Source organism: Hemiscyllium ocellatum, chromosome 3 (assembly GCF_020745735.1).
Source record: "Hemiscyllium ocellatum isolate sHemOce1 chromosome 3, sHemOce1.pat.X.cur, whole genome shotgun sequence".
In the NCBI taxonomy this organism is placed as follows: domain Eukaryota; kingdom Metazoa; phylum Chordata; class Chondrichthyes; order Orectolobiformes; family Hemiscylliidae; genus Hemiscyllium; species Hemiscyllium ocellatum.
Window position 1 is genome coordinate 81,846,640 of NC_083403.1, and position 20,096 is coordinate 81,866,735.

The window sequence follows — 20,096 nt, forward strand, 5'->3', positions numbered from 1 at the left end:
GGTTCTGAAAATTCAAATCCACAGATTTTAGGATCTGCTTATTAACTTAGACCCTAGTTTCTCAGATTCTTTCAACAGAAATGTGGAAGATCCTACATAGTAGAGGCTGAGTGGGGAAACTGACAGACTACATGTGGTGTCACGTTGTGGAGGGAGTGATTCAATTGTTCGTAATTTTGTGAGGCATGTCTTGGTATCAAGAATTTAAAGTGAAGCTCATCTTTCTTTATGAAATATTATTTGATTGTTGATATGTGTTTAATTTATCTTGAGTCAGATTCCTACTAAAGGAAAAATGAAATTGTGTTTCATAATATTTTTCAGTTAGAGGTTCTTCTGGTCAATTTGCTTCAGTATTTTGCAGATCCTCACGTATTATATATTATATGCACCTATCTCTCTTTGTTTTATAAAGCCTTTGTTCAGACGTTTATGTTAAAGGCACTAAATAATTTTTACGTGATGTTTTAACTAATGTTTGGTTTCTGCAATGCAATTCATTGAAGACATATATGTCATAATTCCTTCAATAAATGGGGATTATTGTATTGGCAATTCAGCTGAATCAATGCATTTTAATAAAATAGAGGTACTCACAGACAAATTTTAATTGGAACAAAAAATTCATCAAATGGGCAATTAACTCTATTGCTTGGCTTAAAATTAAATGCATGATGATCTTAAAACAAGTGCAGTAGTTATGCACCATTTCTTTCTAACATGATGGGATACTTGACTAAACGTGTCTTTGAAGATGCTCAGCAGTTTTAGAAAAAATAGCCTTAACTGCCAGCAAAAACAATTGTTCATTATTATACACAGGAAGCGAATAAATGGAACTGAAAGCCAGAGGAGATAGTTGAGTCATGGGAACGAGCAAACACAAAGCCAAAAGTTGAAATATAAGGGAACATCTGCTGAGGTTACATAATTCAGTTTAGAGATCAAGTTGTAAAAGTTAACTTCTAAAGAAAAGTCATACTAAACTCGAACTGTTAACGTTGTTTCTCTCTCTGTAGATGCTGCCAGACCTGCTGAGCTTCTCTAGCATTTTCTGCGTTTGTTTCACATTTCCAGTATCTGCAGTATTTTGCCTTCATGTAAAACTTGACACGTGATGTAAGTGCCAAACTATTGCAGTGAATTATTAGTGGTTGTAGTAAAATCTCATAGCAAAGCTAGGATATTATGAAGTATAAAAATCTACTTCGAATTCTGTACAATTGAGAATTTCTTTGGGTGACCAAGATCTTCTCTCTTAAATAAAATCTTTGCTTCTTTGACTTACATAGACTGGAGAATGGCCTTTTGCGCAGCAAAACTAAACATTAATGCTGGATTCAATTTGAGCTGCTACAAATTAATATTGTAAGGCCAGAAATTCAAATTTAAAGGTTCGTTTGTTTATATTGAAATGCTAGAACAAAACCAACATTAAAATTCATGATTTTGGTCCATTGTTTACCATCAATGATTTGAGATTATTTAGGTTTGATTCCCCACAGTGATGCCTATTAAAATTGATAAGGGGTGGTATTTTAACCATGGTAAATATTTCCCAGAGGTGCAACAAGGCCTTCTAGCTTCTTGCTTTTTGCTGATTCCCATATAATTAAAATTCAAATTTAAAGTGCAGATGGTTTGCTCAGGGGTCATAGGCAATACACAGTGAGGGATGCTTTTCAGGGGTGAACGGACTGTTAGCTGAAAATGCAGCAGGGACAGTCAGTCTACAAAATAGCTACTTGGTCAATCAGGGAAGCTATATACCATGATCTCAACTTTCCTGTCCACTCAATTCAATTAGCATAAGACATATTGAGACCAAAATGATGGCAGAGGTATTTTGCAAATTGTAACTGCTGTTTTAAGCATTACATCAGATTCAATTGAGTCGTCTGTACATCATATTATTTGTTGAGCCGGGCTGAATCAGAGATCTAGGATCTGGCATGTATCATTGAAGACACACATTGATGGCTACAGAGAAGTTAGACACGTTTCCTTCATTATGGAAAAATAGGCATTAGGATTTGCATCACTTTTTATTGAATTGTTCATGTTAGTGTCCACTGTTGTACTAATCAGTCTTCGGGACATTGTTGAATTCACAGACTCAGCTGGCCCTCCCTTTTATGCATTGAAAAGGAGATTGTCTGAAATCACTCTTGATGGAGATAATTATCATGTTGAAGGCACACACTCAGGGGCTGTGCTAACTAATACACTGAGGTGGACTCATATAGGGACTGACATGGGCAGTTATGACACAATTTTTAGACACTCCCATTCACTGACATTGATGGACACCCACCTTTCCAAACCCATCACAACCAGGACCCCAGGGGCATGATGCCTCCATGCACCAACTCAAACCTTTATCTTACACTCTATTCCAATTCTCCATACTCTCAAACATGCTCCACACACCTCCCTCACACTGACTAGTGCTTGTGATTCTGATCCTAAACGCAGATTGCCAGTCTTCAATTTCTTTCAGTGAATCTTCATGGCATGCAAGTACAATACAAGTACAAAGGAACCCACCACAGGACTGCCTGAGAGCTGCCATGTCACAAATATGTTGATGAGTTATTCCCTAAATTTGAACCTACTACCGCCCTGTCCCATTTCCTGCTCTTGAAGACCCTATAAAATCATGCAAAGATTGAGAATTTAGTACTGTATGTCACTGGTTGATGCCAAGTATGCTAGTGCAGTGCGTGGCACATTGTGGTTAGTCCCTTATCTCCTCTCATTTGCAGGTCTCACTACTGCCTAGCATAAGTCTTGTGAGAAAAAGTGCCAAGTACAAAAGGTTCTCCTATCAGTTCATAGCCTCTCCATCAATAGTTCCTCCCCTTGGTGATAAACATACACTAGATACCTTCTGCTCCCAAATTAAAGTACAATATCTCAAAGGAGGCCTCCTGGCCTTTGCTTAAAGTTCAGTTCTGCACTCAAGTAAGTAATCACAACAGAATTGGTTAAGCATAAGTATAATCAAGGGTTGGTAAAGACAATATCTCTATTATTTTCAGACTCTAGTTTCAGCTCTATGTAATCTGGCATCATTATAACATAATTCTATCTGCACATGCTCAACAGCTATTAATCAAGTAAGGTATATTTATGTCTTTATTACACATCTCCCTCCTATATATCGCACGCTCAAAGTCTGCAGAGGGGTTTTAGATGAATGGACTTCATTTTGAGGTGCTGATGGTCTACACATGCCAAAAACCTGCTCTGAGGTTCTTCACACATTTTCTATCTCATCAACAGTGTTGTCATTGTTTTCTCTAGAGATTCAGGTCTTCAGCCATTTTGGAGATTGGCTTCTTTGTTGCGGAAATTCAAGGCACTTCTGTTTCTTCAAACAATGCCATTTGGTATTTGAACAACTTGAGGTCTTGTTTGTTGCAGCCTCACAAGCATGGTGCTCTTGTGCTGCTGGTCCATGAACCACATGTAAGCTCCCTTTTCCAATGTGTGAACACTATGTTTCTTGTTGAAGGTGGAGGCTTGGTCTATCATTGGTCTGGTCATGATTATTCATAGTCTTACAGTGTAATAATCAGCAATATTACATTCGAAAAGGAGAGAAATTGGGTTTGAAGCTTGCAGCCCATTGAAAGCTGTTAAGGGATGGGTGTGTTTTATAATGAGGCAGAATTATAGTTGTATACAGCTAAATGAAAATATTGATTCTTTCTTGAGAGATTAGTTTTATGCCATGTTCCCCTCCCTCAATCTTATCATTTTTTTTGTGGGTACCTCTGTAACAACATGAATTGCAGCATGAGCAAATCCATTTGAACTTGCAAAGGATTGCAACACTTGTCAAATTGCAACCAAATTTCAGATATGACTATATCTGGGATTTCATACATGGAAAATATCCTCCATGAACAGCCTCAGGGTGAGTTGATTTGAGCTTCTAGACTTCAAACCATCAGGAATAATCATCAACCAGGATGAGAAAAACAATTCTCTTAAATTTGAATGAATGAAAGTCAAGGAACTCCCATGGCCTAGCTGGAAATGAAGAGGGCAGAAGTGGTTTTTTGCTTCTCCGATTTGTGGGGATGCAGGGGCACAGTTGTAGACCATGATCTCACAGGAATATGAGTTAGTTGTATTCTAACCCAACACTTAGCAATCCTAAGACAACCCTGGCGGATCATCATGAAGATGCCCATATGGACATTTCATGGATCATCATCCTTTCATCATAAATAAAAAAACAGTAATACTGATGTGATAGAATTATTCAAAATACTGCGGCAAGTCAGGGCTGCTGCAGATATATTCAGGACAGTCCTCAAGGCAGAGCATGCAAATTTGTACACATCCTTCTACACACTATTCAGCCTCATGAAATTCTTGCAACCCACTGGCTATGGGTGGAATTGTTCAGGCAACAAAAGTCTTGACTTCTTGAACAAATGTTTCATCTTCTTTCCCTGGGCTATTGATAAGTATCTGTGATAGAACGTCAGCAGTAGCCTAATGTTTCCTTTCTACATACCTTGTAACCGTGTCACCACATCAATCACAGCTAAAATCCTCGGATCATGGGAGACACTCTTGTGTACCCATAAAGCTACCAATGGGTTGTGATTACTTTCAGTCTTGACTACTTGACCTAAGAAGTAATCAGAGAATTTCTCACAGACCCAAATCACTGAGTACTTCTTTGTCAATGGCAGCATATTGTTTTGGTCTGTATCTGTCAGAACTCTGGAAGTGGTCATCTGATCCCATCATGCTGAACCTGAAATAAGACTTTTCCCAAAACTGTGGATCATGTATATGTGGCTATGCTAGTTAGAAAGTCAGGCCCATAATTTGAGAAGATCTCTGCAAAAATGAGCTTGCTGGTGATTTGGTGAAGTGTTTGCTCTTGATGCACAGTCCAGTACCTGACCTGATCCTGTTCAAATGTTGTCTGAGAAGTTCATTAACTTGGGCTACTTGAGGAAGGAATTTCCCCATGATGTTCACTATTTCTAACACAGATTGGATACCTGTGATATCTCTGGGGGTTGGAAATGTCCTAATGACTTCTGTGGGTCTGTCATTATCTCTGTTGTCTAAACAATATAGCCCAAATCTTTTACCATCGGCAATCAGAATTCCCACTTTTCATTACATTTCATTGCAGCACCCTATTACTTACACAAGGCTCTCTTTACTCTGTCATTATGTTGAGATTTAATGGATTCATTGATGAGAATGCCATCCATACGGAACATTATGCCTGCCAAATCTTCAAGCACATTAAACAAAATCTGTTGGAAAATTTCAATTGCAGACATGATGACAAAGAGCAGGTGGTGAAAATAATAGCATCCAAAGTTTGTTTTTAAAGTGATTAGTAGTTTGGTCTCTTCATCTAAGTTGCTGGAAGCTGCTGTTTACATCAAACTTGTTGAAGATTATACTGTTTGCAAGTTTAGCTAGGTTGTCATTTACAGACATCTTTGGATTTGCTCATGTTGGGCTTTGTTCTAAAGTGTTAAATTGACATTTTGGAAATTGGCGCCAAAGGTGAGGCCATGTGGTCAGCTGTTTGACTTATGTAATAACATTTTTCTGGGTCAGTCTCAGTTTTTACTTGACCTTTAAGTGAATTTGCAGCCTTCCTACATGTAAATAAACAGTTGAATTTAGCATCTGCCTTCAGTGTGACGTGATATGTGATGTTCAGTTTTCTGAGGTCTCTAAAAAAGCGGATAATTGTTGTGTAAACTTATTTGTTGTCCCTGTCTGATAATTTTTTCTACTTTCAGGATGAGGTTAAGTCTCAGGCTAAGCAGTAAGCATGGATGGTTATGGATGACATACTGTGTATGAACAAGTTCTTTGCCTTGCAATTGAACAGGTGAAGGTTACAGATTAATCTTTTTCAAACATTTAATATTGCCCAACAGAGCATGATTGAAAACCCTTTATCCAATTTTAAATGTATGCTATCGTAATTGATGGTAATATCCATGCTCCAGTATTGACTATTCTGGGTCTGTGACTTCCCCAGGTGAAATAATTTACTGTGCTATTGTGCCTTTAAAGCATGTACCTTTTATTTTCTAATACAGGCTGCTTTGCTAAAAAGGGATAGATGTGATTGCAATTATGCCTCTTACAGCCCATGGACCTTCGTCGAATCATCGCAGGAATATAAAATGGATATTGGCTCCTATTCCACGTTTCCCCTGTTGATGCATCAGCCATCTTTCAGTTTTCCTTGATCAGTCAGTCTGGGGAATTATCCTGTCTGGAAGGTTTTTGGGTGAGTCTTGGCTGTTGTGATTGTAATTAGATCAGCCAGGTAGACCTCATAGAATATGAGTTCCCTGACTGAGAATGTTAATCTGGTCTAATTTGGGAGGCATAGCTGACATAGGAGTGTCTGGGATCCTATTAATTCTGAAAGCTGACTCTGAGGGAGCTGGATCAGTGTCAAAGACTCTCCACATGTAAATAAGGGGTGACTTGGTGACAGATATCATCCTCTGTGCAGTTATTTCAAGTGGAAGTCCACGTTTTCTGCAATTGAGTGAGTAAGCTGACCGGGTAGTTACTGGATCTGCTTTGGAAACTACTATCCTCTGCTCTATTCTGTTGCTGGACTTCACCTAAGAGATTGACTTGCTGCTCTGGCCACCATGCAGTTAGGTCAGGTCCACACTCAGATATATGAATACTAACTATATATATAATGTACAGCATAAGCTAGCAATGGTAAGTGAGAATATCTCTGGAACTCCAGAGGCAACACATAAGCATGGAAAGGGTTTCTCAGTGGAATCATCCTACTTGAAATGTCAGAACCCCAATGACAGAGTGTCAGAGAGACCCCTTACTCTTCACTTGTCAACAAGTGTGGGTTAAGTTTATCTCATGTACATCCGCATGCATCAATACACATCTCCTCACCAACCATAAAAAAGTCACAAAAATAAAGCAAAGAATTGCAGGTACTGAAAATCAAAAACCAAAAGTAGAAATTGCTGGAGAAACTCAGTAGGTCTGGCAGCATCAGTAGTCAGAAAGCAGAGTTAACATTTTGAGTTCAGTGAGCCTTCCTCTGAAGTAATTTCTAGCTTTGTGTCAAGGCTAAGTTCTCTCAGATGGTTGATGCTGCCATCAGGAGAATTCCCATCACTGAGGGGATTGTAGCTTCAAGGGAATTTCAAAACAAGGAGGGTTACTAACTACACAGTTTGACCAAAGAGCACAGGGCATTGACAAGATGATTTTTATCATTACCAGCATTGCCCATCCCGATTGCCCAAAAAGCAGTTAAAAGTTAATTACAAAGCTATGGGTCTGGAGCCACATATAGGATAGACCAGGTAAAGGTGGCAGTTTCCTTTCCCAAAGGACATTATTGAACCAGAAGGGTTTTTCCAGAAATTGATAATGGTTTCATGGTCATTATTAGACTTGGGATTCCATAATTTTTTTGAAAAATTCAAATTATACCATCTACCATGGCAGTATTCCGAGCCAGGCCCCCAGAATATTACCAGTGTCTCGACAGTAACAGTCCAGTGATAATACCACAATGTCAAATCTCCCCTTGATACAGTGGCTATTGGAGCAATGCTGTTACCATGGACTCTATGTGATGAACAGCTATTTCCAAACCAAGCTGTGCCATAAGGTAACCTAGATGCATCTGCAATCATATCACTGTCACTCACCAGACCTTTACATCACCAGACATACCATGCTCAACAGTGGCCTCCTTAATAATAAATACCACAGTGCTGACTCTGAAACTGCCTGCACCTTGTTATTTAATAAGGTTAGGTAAGTCTTCAGCCATGGAGGTGATACCAAAGCAAACGGATAGATTGTTTTTGGATCAGTACTTGCCATATCATTGATCCGGAAGGATCCAGGGGTGCCTCAGCATTCTCAATCAGGTTCTTTCAGACAACAATGGCCAAGGCCAGAGTACAATGTCAAAATGGAATAATCTTCACGTCAGCGTCCGTAACACTGCACTCATTGTGTGTGGAAAAAGAGGTCAGAGAAATGCTGAATGGTTTGTAGTTTATTAGACTTAAAAGGAGCCAGCTATTTGCAAGTGAGATGAAAGTCTTCATGAACTACAAGCAAGCCTCCAGTAAATAACGCTTATGAGCTCTCAGAGCTACTAGAAATAAATCTCCACAGACAACTAGTGCTGTGTGTAAACATAAAATGGTTGAAATTGTATCAAAAAGTCTCTTTTCTTCAGAATTTCAGCAAAATTGTTAACCTGTTAAAATTAAATGAGTTAAAGCCACTGAAATTCTTTACCCTGCCATTTTATCAATCCAAGTAATTTTCTAGTTGATAAGCTACAAACATGTTATGATTCCACCTGATGGTGATACCGGAATGAAACCAGGCTTCAGGGATCATAAATTCCATTTTATAGTTTGGTTGCCATGGAGTCAGTAACTGAATATTGTCACATGATGCTACTACCAATGTGCTCTTAACAAAAGAAAAAACTTTATTACACAAAATAAAAAAAATTCATGGGACAATTTAGAAATTTATTAACATAAATAACAAAAAGAAAGATTTAGCCTTTTTCCCAGAAATACCCTTTGTCCCAATCTCAGTACGGTATCACTCCTACTCTTTTTTATATATATGTTTATTGAAAAAATTGGATATTACAACAAATACAAAACAAAACAATTCAAAACGGTACAAAGAAACCCACTAATTACATAAATGAATAATAACTAATAAATCATGACAATAATAATTTATATAAATAAAATACAGCTCTGCAAAACAAAGTATTAGCCCTTGACCATCTTGAGCATAAATGTATACATATCATATGTTCATAATTCTTCCTCTCTGGACACCAGATACATTAAACAGAATCATCATGGCTATATATACGCCCTTTAGTAGTATGGCAGAGAAATCTGTACCCAAGTAGTCTAAAAAGGGCTGCCATGTCTTATAAAAATTCTCAGTTTTGTGGAGCATATACTTGTAAGAAAATCCAAAGGCTGTGTTCTATGACTAGCTTACGCCAGGGGGTTTTCAGACACCCACCATAACAGAATGTTCTTTTTTGCACAACAAGTGAGGATACTGAAAAGCTTTGTTTTTGTGCTTGTCTAAAGGAAGTGAGATTAACTAGGCCAAGAAGCAGAGATATCAGGTCCATCTCCACCTCTGTCCCCAAAACCCTCTCTATTTCACCTATCATAGCACTCCAGTATATCCAGAGCCTATGGCAGGACTAGGGACAATGATTTAGCATACCCGTACTCATTTTGCATTTGGGACATATTGGAGATGCTTCCACTTTAGATTTTGAGAGAGATCTGGAGTCAAGTGGGTTCTGTGGAGAATCTTCAATTGCAAGGCATGGGTCCTATTGCAAATAGAGATCCTTCTTGCATTTTCCTAAATATACCTTCCAAGTTTCAGAGGAGATCTCAATGTCCAGCTCCCTCTCCCATACCTTACAGAACCACTCAGACTCGTCCGAGGTGCCCTTTCCTAACCGGTAACAGAGAACAGAAAGTGTGTTCTCAGCACTCTCTTCTCTGTGTCAAATCCACAGGAATCAGTTAGAAGTGTAGTCTCTTTTTGAATGGAATCTCTAATTTGAAAAAAAATGGAAAGTATCCCTACTGGGCAACATGTATTTCCAAGCCAACTGGCCAAAAAGTCATCAGTATGTCCCCCTCGAATAGGCTATCCAGGCAAGACATGCCCTTCGCTGCTCGTAGTTTCAACCCTGAGTCCACCATCCCCAGCTGAAAACCCAGCACACCAACTATGCGTGTAAATAATGATGATTTGGCAATATTGGCCTCACTCTGCTGCATTGCTCTCTAAGCTTTAACAGAATTAATAACTATTGGGCTATGGCAATATTCCTTAACTGCCCTCATTTTGACCAAGACATTAAGCATCTTACCTGAGAACCTTTGATGTCTAACCATAGTGAGAGAGGCTGCCCCTAAGCCCAGTCATTCATGTAAGATAGGAAAGAACTTAATTGATAGTTTTTAATATCTGGGAGGTCCACTCCTCCCAGTCTGTGGGCCAGCTGTAATTTAGTCAGTTTAATAAGGGTTTATTTGTGACACCAGATGAAAGTACTGAACCAGCCGTTCAGTCTCTGAAATGATTACTTAGTAAAGATCAAAGGGAGTATTTGTATAGGATACAGTGGTGGGGGGGGGAGAATGCTCATTTTAGTGAGGACTATGTGACCTAACCAGGAGATTGGAAGTGCCTCCCACCTTCAGAGGTCGAGTTTGATTCTGTCGAATAAATGGGCAAAATTGGTTTTAAGTAGCTGATCGAAGACAGGAGTAATGAGTATACTTAAGTAAAGAAAACCTCCTGTGACCATTTAAAGGGAAATTGAGGTTTTTCCTCAGGACCAGGCATTTTCAGGAGACCACCCATGGGCATGGCCTCTGATTTTGCAAAGTTGATCTTGTAACCTGAAAAACCGCCAAACGAATTAATACATTGTATCAGATGAGGCACCGAAATAGTTGGATTTGGTAAAAAGACAAAAACTTCATCTGCATACAATGCAATCTTATGTAACTTTGTCTCCAATTTTGGAGCAGATATATTGGGATCCCTACATATTGCCTCCACTAGCAGTTCAATCATCAATGTGAAAAGCAACAGCAAGAGGGGACAGCCCTGTCAACTGCCCCTAAGAATATTGAAATTGCTTGACCGCACACCATTGGGAAGAACTGTGGCAAGAGGGTCACGCTAAAAACCTTTACCCATCTGATAAAGACCTCACCCAAGCCAAACAGCTTTAAAGTACAAGAAAGATATGGCCACTCAACCTGATCAAATGCCTTCTCCACATCCAGAGAGACCACTGATCCCTGTACCTATTATTGTTGACATATTTGGTTCATACTAAGCAACCACTTGACATTATTCGACAATCTGTGACCATCCTCCTTAATGCTGGAGGGCAGCATAACTAGTCTTAGTGCAAGGGTCTGAGATAGGATTTTGAAGTCGACAGTGAGGAGTGAATTGGGCCTATAGGAAGAACAACTCTCCAGGGCCTTCCCTTTTTAAGGATGAGAGATATGTTTGCCTCCCTTAAAAATGGTGGGAGGAGGCCACACCTGTGCGAATCATTAACATACTAATCTAAGGTCCTGACAGTATATTTATAAATTCCATGTAAACTTCACTGGGAGGTCCACCAGGACCAGGCACCTTTCCATACAGGAGCTGCCTCACAGTCTCCTGCACTTCTTGCACTGACAGTGGGGCATTAAGGAAAGACTCTTGTTTGAGGGGTCACACCCAGGAGATCCAAATTCTTGAAAAAAGACTCCTTCCTAGCTCACCCATCCTCACAACTTTCAGATTGGTATAGTTAGGAGTAAAATTTCCGAAATGCCAAGTCAATCCTTTTAGAATCATGGGTTAAGTTTCCAAATCTTCCCTGATCGAGGTAATGGCTTGAGGAGTACTCCTTTTCCTGGCAAGATATGCTCAGTACTTGCCTGGTTTGTCTCCATGCTCAAACAGCCTTTGTTTTGCAAATGTAAGCTCCTTCTTAGCTGTCTATGTGAGCATGGAGATCAGTGTGAACCGAAGTGCTGTGATCCTCTGTAATTTAGCCAGCAAGGGCCTATCAAAGTATGCCTTCTCGGCTGCCTTCAGCCGTGCTTCAAGCAAACATTGCTGCTCACCCTTCTGTCATTTCCTACTGGCAGAATAGGAAATAACTAATCCCCTTGCATAGGCTTTAGCAGTTTCCTAGAGAATGGATGGATTACTGGCTGAGCCCGAATTAATGTCAAAAAAAGCCCTGAATTCAGTGGAAAAATATTCAGTAAACTTACTAACCTTAAGGATGAAGGGATCCAGTCACCAGTGCCTCGAACCTACCATAGTATCCTTACTCTTGACCATTAAATACACTGGAGTGTAATCAGAATTAATGAGTTTGCCAATTGTACATGCCACCAGCAGGCCCTGCTGCACTGCTGGACTCAAAAACAGATCAATTCTGGTATGATATTTGTGCAGATTGGAGAAAAATGTCAAATTTCTGCCAATAAGGTGAAGGCGCCTCCAAATGTCTACCAGTCCTATTTCAACACACAAATCCCTTAAATGCTTAGATTGCAAAGAAGATATTGGGGGCCTTTTTGGCAATATCTACCTAGGATCTATTAAACAGTTAAAATCTCCCCCACCATAATATGCTGAGATGCAAGGCTAATTAAGTTAGAAAGTGCGTCTCCCAGGAACTTGAGGGGGCCGCCGGAGAACATTAAATATTTAAGATCCCACATTCATCCCCATTTATCAAAGCGTTAAGGATTATGAATCTCCCATGTCTGTCTTTAATACACTCTAACAACTTAAATGAGAGATTATTTCCAACAAGTATGGCCTCTCTCCTACTCCTAGTATTGAAAGATACTAGGTCATACCCATTCTGTTGCAATTTCAAATGTTTAGATTAGATTAGATTACTTACAGTATGGAAACAGGCCCTTCGGCCCCACAAGTCCACACCGACCCGCCGAAGCGCACCCACCCAGACCGATTCCCTTACATTTACCCCTGCACCTAACACTAGCATGGTGTTAGGTGAATTTAGCATGGCCAATTCATCTAACCTGCACATTTTTGGACTGTGGGAGGAAACCGGAGCACCTGGAGGAAACCCACGCAGACATGGGGGGGAATGTGCAAACTCCACACAGTCAGTCGCCTGTGGCGGGAAATGAACCCGGGTCTCTGGCGCTGTGAGGCAGCAGTGCTACCCACTGTGCCACCGTGCTGCATCATCTAGGTGTGTCTCTTACAATAAGGCGACATCCACCTTTTCCTTTTTAAGACTGGAGAGTACCTTTTTCCTCTTGATTGGCGAGTGGGTCCCCTTAATATTCCAGATATACCGTTTAAACACATCCTTAGCCATAACATTCTACATCAACATTTAGACTCCAGAGAGGAAGAACTCAAATTATGAATCACTGAGCTTCAGTAAAAGAAAATCCACAAACATGAAAGCTACATAAACTGAAACAGCCACAATCAACAAACCTACAACATTTATAAAAACTATGCACATAAAAAACAAACAAGCAAACAAGTGCCAAAGGCACTGATTAGAGGAATTTACCATCCATCCAGAGGGGGCACCCACACATCCCAAAACTCTCCGAGCCATCCCAACCACCCCCTTAATGCCTCCTAGATAGGTTTGCACCACCACACAGGAAATACAAGATAAAATAGCAAGAAAAAAAGAAAGAAAAATTAATAATATACACAAGTAAGTTAAAAGTAAGTATGTCACCCATTCCCCTGGTATAACTTAACTTAGAAATTAAAGGTAAGTACTTTATCCATTCCAAGCATAATTTTAAGCAACATATTGTCACCAAAAAGAGATTTAACCAAGTCCTCCCTAAAGAAAGACAAACCTAAACAATGTTCAGTTGTCCGGTTTACCAGATATCACTGTCTAGTACGGCAACTGCACCAAGATCGGAGACAGTTACAGAAAGTGGTGAACTCGGCCCGGACAATCACAAAGGCCAACCTCCCATCTGTAGAATCCATCAACCAGGCCTGCTGTCAAGGAAAGTCTACCAGTGTTCTCAAAGATCATCCCACCCTGGCAAAGCTTTTCTATAATCTCTACCATCAGGGAGAAGGTACAGAAGCCTGAATATAAGCACCAGCTGGTTTCATAACAGTTTCTACCCTACTGTTTGTTAGCATACTGAATGGACTCACAAACTCTTAACATTCGCTTGTACCTGTGTTTTGGTTTTTGCCATTGTTTACCTATTATTTACTTTTCTCTGCTACTTAACTACATGATCTGCCTGTATTGCTCGCAAGACAAAGCTTTTCACTGTGCCTTGGTGCACATGACAATAAGTTCAATTCAATTTAAGTTAGCATGTCCACAAAGTTCTTTACTTTCTTTGGTGAGTCAAATAAGTGTACAGATCCATTATAGTTAAGCCAAAGCACTGCTAGGTATCTTAGAGTGTACTGGATCCCAAGCTCTCTCAATATCTTCTTGATACTGTTGTAGGATTTCCTTCTCTGGATCAATGCCACTGAAACGTCTTTGAAGAACATGACCCCTGAGCCCTTGCACACCAACACCCTCGAATCCTTCCCTTGGACTTGGAAGCTTCCATGAGTCTCTGTTTGTCTTTATAATGATGGGACTGTGCCAGGACAGGGCGAGGGCTTTGGTCCAGAACTGGCCTCCATGCTGTGACCTGGTGGGCTCTCTTAATCTTTCTCCTTCCCTTTTCAGCCTCCAAGATAAGGAATTACAGCAACTACTTCTCAAAAGATTCCACAGGCCTATCACCTTCTGTCCCCTCTGGCAGACCAACAACATGGAGATCCTACTGCCTGCCCCTGTTCTCTAGATCATCCAGCAGATCCAGAAAACTATGGATCTGTGTTTCCAGGACTTCAATCAACTCTTGGATGAATCAGCCTCAGGTTTCTACAACTGTAGTTCAATTTTCGAGCTCAGTAGTCCTTTTCCCCAGGTGTCCATGCTGTTCGTGTTTTTACAGCATAACAAAGACCGGGGCCAGCTTTACCTTGATTTTGTCTTCGAGCTGCTTCCCCAGGACCTCGTGAGATTTGGCAAGCTCCTCAACCAAGGCTTGGTGAGTAAGCAAGCCCGCCGCCTTAGTGGATTGAGCCAAGGCCCCAGCCCTGGCCCTGGCCCCGGCCCCAGGCGAACTCTGTCCTTTCTTCGTCATTCTCCCACAGCAAAAACGAAGGTAAGTGAAAATTTTTAATTCTGTAGCTCTTTTACTGCTTTTTGCCCACAGTGACTTGGTTGGAAAGGGTTCTAGCTCTGTCCTGCCCCCCCCCCCCCCCCACTCCCCCCCACCCCCCACTCCACTTAACTCTTTAACTGACAGTTATACAAGCATCTTTTTTCAGCAACTTTCTATCCATCTACTACTTGTAATTCTCACCACTGCTGTCTCTCCCTGAGATTCAAATACACTAGTTACATCACTGACATTTCTAACTGAATTTTAAGAAAAGTCCACTTTACTTATACTACAAAACGGTTTTGGTCTTCTTCGCAGCTCTGAAAGTTTGGGCCCCCATTGAAGTCTGTTGGTAGGAAATTGTTCTCTTTAACTTCAATCTGATTGTGGTCCCTGGCCCACTTTTCTGTGCATAATAAATTTCAACTTCATAAATATTTCATCAATTCACTAGCCAGATAGTTCACCTAGTTTGACTTACGTCACCTTTTTTTTTGGAAATTGTGGTTGAATTCACTATTGAAAAGTGATTTTCTGACCTTTAAAAAACAAATCAGCCACCTTCACAAACCTAAACCCAAAAGCCCATGCACTTTTAGTTTAAATTACAAATTCCCAAATGAAAATGTATTTTATAAACCTTTGCCACAAGTGTAATTTCAGGCCCAAAATGTTTTGACTCTCAGCCAAGTGAACTCTATTGGCAATCAACAAGATCCTATAATTCCTATCCCTATTGTGACTTTGCCAACAAGCATCTTGTTGATGTAGTCAAATGAATTTATTGATAGCAGATATCAAGATAGTAAAATTCTCAAAAAAGCAGGAACAAACCTGAAGTTAATTTGATGTCCAGTTGAACCATTTGTGGAAGTTGGACCTGTATTCTTGATAGGACTTGTTATCCGGCGAGATGGAATTGAGGAGTCCATTCCTGAAATCAGTAACAGTGGCATGTAGCCATCTGAAAGAACAATTTGAATTATCAGTTAAAATATCTTATTCAGTATAGGCTGTGGCTTCCCCAGAGGTGAAGGTGATGGTGGAAGCCATTTAATCAATCAGGACGTTGGCATATGGGAGACCCACCTTGTTCTTATTTCCACTCCAATTGAGTCCAGGGGCTGGTGGTGGTGGCCCATAGATAGACTTTGCACCCTGCTACCAATTGAGATCCTTACATAAACAATTAATCTCCACTTAAGGTTCTCTTCCAACCACTGCTTGTAATAACTCAGTGGTGTGTGGGGAAACATGAATTAGAAACATTGATTTGTTTGTTTCTAGGCTCCCATGTGGGTTCCTGGGTCCAAATCACTCAGTGCCTAATATAGGGAAAGACTTGAGGTCTGCTGAGAGTCTTCTGCATAGCTCTACTACTGACATTCTTCCCCAACCAACATCCTGATCCCCACTTTTCAACAATCTCCCTCTCCACCCCCATCAGTCACTAATGTCTCGGTCTCTTCTCAATCCAAAACATTGGTTATGTGTCACCACAGCAACGTCCAGCAGCTCCTCAGTAGCGCTGTTGAGTGCAGAAAACCTGGCAGTTCTCAGCAGACAGGACTGTCACAACCCGCTGCCCATGTCTCCTCCTTGATCCCAGAAAATGTCCTGGTGCTAACTTGATAAATGCCTGAATGACAGTGGATGCAGCAGTGAAAGTGAGAAACATTTTTTTGTCTCAAACTTAATCATCACTTTTATGGTTTTCTCAAGCAGCTACTGCCAACATTAATCAATTGAAATAATAACATGACACCAAAACTAAAGTTTAAAAGCAAATGGCTTCAGTTCTTATCTGTTAATAGTTTTACACAAAAACTTCACTGAAAGTTTATTTTTTTCAGCCATTCTTTGGAACACCATAGTAGAGAATACCAATGGCCAGTCAATGATGGCAATTATATTGCTAGGTTAATTTTTGATTAATATGATCATATGTTTTAACAGTCTCAGTACACAGCTAACTATGAAAATAATATCATCAATACATCTTTTCTGTCTGAAATATGTCATATAAAATCATTCTTGTAAATAGACAAATGCTTATTGTATTTATTAATTACTGTAATGACTTTGATTTAGCTTCATGTGAGCAGGAGAGGTGGGAAATGTGAATGGAGAACTGTTGAGCAGTTATCATTGTCACGAGTGCAATGGGCTGAATGGACACATTCAGTGCTACAGTTGCTACAATTCTTTGAACTGTGTGACTCCATTAATGTGAGATGAAAATGAACATTCCTATTATCATTATCCTTAATTAATTCCCTGTGATATCCATGGGCAGATTCTGCTGTTGTCACATCTAAGTGCCACTCACACTCAGTTCAGGACAATTAACAGGAACTTACCAACTCTGTTTCAAAGTTATGATCTTTTATTATAAATTCTGTGTCCTTTGAAACTGCCTCACTAGCAAAGGAGCAGCACTACGAAAGCTTGTACATGCAAATAAACCTGTTGGACTATAATCTGGTGTTGTGTGATTTTTAACGTTGTTTTAAAACTGTCAGATGTAAATATCAGGCCACTTATTAGCTATAATATAACTGCAATGTAATATACATCCTTGCAGACAATTTTTCTATTTTAGGCAATCTATTGTTTTGATGCTAAAATAACAGCTAAGGAATTTTTACTGGTCTGCAACATCTTTTGATATTCTGTTTCACCTGTGAATAACTAGGTCATCCTTGCAAGTGTAGAAAGAAGTTTGAACTCTTAGGTTATCTCGTCTAATAGTACAGATGTCTGTAGGCATTCTGATTTAAATTGCTTTCATGCTATCTCACCTTAGAGACAGCTGAAATTGTCATCTTCAACAAGTCATGCCAAAACATTGCATAAATCTGTACACACTTGTAACTTTTTTCTTTGCTATTTTGTTTACAATTTAACCCCAGTTATTCTCATTCATCTCCTTCTGTAATCACAATTCAATATTGATGACTACACATTATTTACTCAGAGAGTAGTAGGAATGTAGAACACACTCTCTGCAACAGTGATACACTCCTCAAAGTTAAGAGCATTTAAATGGTCATTGGAAAGACATATTGATGAAAATGGAGTAGTGTAAAATAGATGGGCTTCAGATTGGTTCCACAGGTCGGCGCAATATCGAGGGCCGAAGGGCCTGTACTGCACTGTAATGTTCTCTGTTCTATGTTCTATTAGGACCATATAAATTTAAATTTATGTTAAAAATCCTGAAAACTCTTTTCTCTTATATATTGTCAAGAGCACATACTTTCTGAAGATCTGAAGCTGAACCCTACAATGTTTTGGCGAAGTATAATTTCTATTGAGTTATTGGAAGGGATTCTTGTTGCAAGATTCAATCAGATTTCTCTCTAAACAGGCTCCATTAAGTATCTACCCCACACCTATGCGGTCCCTCCCATCTAATTCTAACCTGACCTTACCATGTGCCCTTCTTGAAACAACTTGCCGTTTATGGGTATCTGCCAAAATATTGGCATCCATTGTGCCTATGCCATATTCAAAAGGCCTCTGTGCTCCTAAACAAGCATTGATATTCTGGCATCACCTCCCCTCATCCCCTCACCCCTTTGCCAAAAGCAATGTAATGGCACAGCAGGCACAAAGCCATGCTGATCGGGGCACATGGTTAGCACTCCCTCACACGTACAATTCCAACCTCTCACCCAAGTTATTGTTGCCACTAAGTTTGCCAGTCTTCTTTATTTCATTTATTCATCTGTGAGATGTGGGTGTCACTAGCTGGCCATCATTTATTGCCAGGCCCTAGTTGCCCTTGAGAAGGTGGTGGTGAACTGCCTTCTTGAACCACTGTAGTCTACCAGCTGTGGGTTGACCCATAATGCCATTAGGAAGTGAATTCCACGATTTGGATCCAGCAACAGTGAAGAAACCGTGATATATTTCCAAGTCAGGATGGTGAGCGGCTTGGAGGGGATCTTGAAGGTGGTGGTGTTCCCACATATCTGCTGTCTTTGTTCTTCTAAATGGAAATGTTCATGAGCTTGGAAGAGACTGTCTGAGGATCTTTGGTGAATTTCTGCAGTGCATTTTGTAGATAGTATACACGGCTGCTACTGAGCATTGATGGTGGGGAGGGGTGGGGGGGGGGAGTGAATGCTTGTGGATGTAATGTCAATCAAGTGGGTTGCTTTGTCCTGAATGGGGTCAAGCTTCTTGAATGTTGTTTGGGGCTGTACCCATCCAGGCAAGTGGGGAGCATTCCATCATATTCCTGACTTGGAACTTGTAGATAGTAGACATGCTTCGGGGAGTCAGGAGGTGTATTATTCGCCGCTGTGTTCCTAGCCTCTGACCTACTTTTGTAGCCATTGTGTTTATGTGGTGAGTCTAGTGAATTTGTAGTCAATGATAGCCCCCAGCATGCTGATAGTGGGAATTCAGTGATACAAACACCCTTGAATGCCAAGGGGCAGTGGTTAGATTGTCTGTTAGCCACATCCCATCTAAACATTCTCTCTAGGTCACCTCGTTTTTTTCTCTAGTTCCCAATGGACACCGATGTTGCCATTGTCCAGTGGGGTGGCAAGCTGACTCTTTGGTTGGCACACAAAGCCGGGAACCCAGGCTCAATTCTAGCCTCAGCAGACTGTGTGGAGTTAACATGTTCCCACAGTTCACATATGTGCAGGTTAGATGGATTAGCCATGCTAAATTGGCCATAGCATCCAGGGGTGTGCAGGCTAGGTGGATTAGCCATGGGAAATGCAGGGTGATAGGTAAAGGTGGGTGGGTCTGGGTGGGATCTTCTTTGGAGGGACAATGTGAACTTGATGGGCTGAATGGTCTGCTTCCATACTGTAGGGATTCTATGACTCTAAGAAATAAAGTAGGGGAACGTCACATACAGGCAAGCAATCAGACAATTCTAGAAATGAACTTTTACTGTTAGCCAGCAAAAGTGAACACAGTTGCATGGCTTTTTGCTAGTCCATGATGGTCTTCATCCAGTGAGCATCTAGCAGGGGTTAGTCAGGTCCTGTCTGTCTTGTAGGAATCCAATACAGCTGAGTTCTAACATCCAAAGGAGACCCACCTCCAGCCTCAATGTCCACATCCTTCTCTTCAGATGATTGTTCCTGTTTCCCAGCTCCTCAGCATCTGCCATATTGGCTCATTGCCTACTCCAAACGTGCAGAGCACAGCACGCAGCACACTCTGTCTGGTTTATACTGGAGCCCTCCTCCGACACCAACATCTCCTTCTCACCCCCCCCACCCCAGCACCCCCCCACCCCTATTAACTCCT